This window comes from Symphalangus syndactylus, chromosome 5, assembly GCF_028878055.3.
Source record: "Symphalangus syndactylus isolate Jambi chromosome 5, NHGRI_mSymSyn1-v2.1_pri, whole genome shotgun sequence".
Taxonomy (NCBI): Eukaryota; Metazoa; Chordata; class Mammalia; order Primates; family Hylobatidae; genus Symphalangus; species Symphalangus syndactylus.
The window spans coordinates 62,223,772-62,225,217 of NC_072427.2; the positions used below are offsets into that span (position 1 = coordinate 62,223,772).

Sequence of the window (1,446 nt, forward strand, 5' to 3'; positions counted from 1 at the left end):
ATTTTTATTACTAGTAAACTTAGCAACTGAGGAGAGCATTAGTATATTGGAACATGAAACTAAGGATATTTTCCAGAACAAAGTACAGAAATATAAAGAGATGAAAAAAATAAGTTATGAGACACAGAATGGCTGTGGAATACACATCCTTCTCAGTGCTTGGATTATTCTCAAAGATAGACCATATATGAGACTACAAAACAATTCTTTAAAGATTCAATACAACTAAGATTATGGGTGGCCGGCGGGCGAAGAAACAATAGGCTGAACAGCTGTCAGCAGTGGGAGAGGGCGGGGATGCAGGCCGCATGGACACAGAGGAGGCCAGGCCAGCGAAGAGGCCCGTCTTCCCGCCCCTCTGTGGGGACGGGCTCCTGAGTGGGAAAGAAGAAATGAGGAAAATTCCAGTCCCAGCTAACAGATACACACCATTAAAAGAAAACTGGATGAAGAAGATATTTACTCCTATTGTCGAACATTTGGGACTTTAGATACACTTTAACTTGAAATCAAGCGATGTAGAAATCAGGACTTGTAAAGAAACCAAGGATGTTAGCGCTCTGACAAAAGCAACTGATTTTGTGAAAGCCTTTATTCTCGGCTTTCAAGTGGAGGAGGCGCTTGCCCTCATCAGGTTGGATGACCTCTTCCTAGAGTCTTTTGAAATTATAGATGTTAAACCCTTAAAGGGAGACCATCTATCCAGGGCAATAGGAAGAATCGCTGGCGAAGGAGGAAAACACGATTTCACTACAGAGAATGTGACACGGACGCGGACAGTTTTGGCTGATGTGAAAGCTCACATCCTTGGCTCCTTCCAAAGCATCACGATGGCAAGAATTGCCATTTGCAACCTAATCTTGGGAAATCCTCCTTCCAAAGTTTATGGCAATATGCAAGCTGTGGCTAGCAGATCAGCAGATCAATTCTGATTTCAAGTCAGAGACTTTTTATCTTGCCTTTGGACTCTGGAGAAAAATACTTTCTTTACGAGTGGTAACAAGAAACCATCTGAAGAATTTCAGTCACTTGAAGCCTCCGTCCCTTCTTCTATTCTCAGCCAGAAGCATAAACAAAAAAAGAAGGTTTAAGAGTATTCACACTCAACAGGTTTTAGGATAATTTTTTTTTTTTTTTTTTTTTTTGAGACGGAGTCTCGCTCTGTCGCCCAGGCTGGATGCAGTGGCACGATCTCGGCTCACTGCAAGCCCCGCCTCCCGGGTTCACGCCATTCTCCTGCCTCAGCCTCTCCGAGTAGCTGGGACTACAGGCGCCCGCCACCACGCCCGGCTAATTTTTTCTATTTTTAGTAGAGACGGGGTTTCACCGTGGTCTCGATCTCCTGACCTCGTGATCCGCCCGCCTCGGCCTCCCAAAGTGCTGGGATTACAAGCGTGAGCCACCGCGCCCGGCCAGGATAATTTAAATATAAAAAATTGATTCTAT

General features: G+C 44.7%; 1 pseudogene; it reads left to right on the top strand.

Moving 5' to 3' along the window:
• The first annotated feature begins 251 nt into the window (after nt 1-251).
• Nucleotides 252-968, top strand: LOC129481784 (RNA-binding protein PNO1-like; annotated as a pseudogene).
• The last annotated feature ends 478 nt before the right edge of the window (nt 969-1,446 follow it).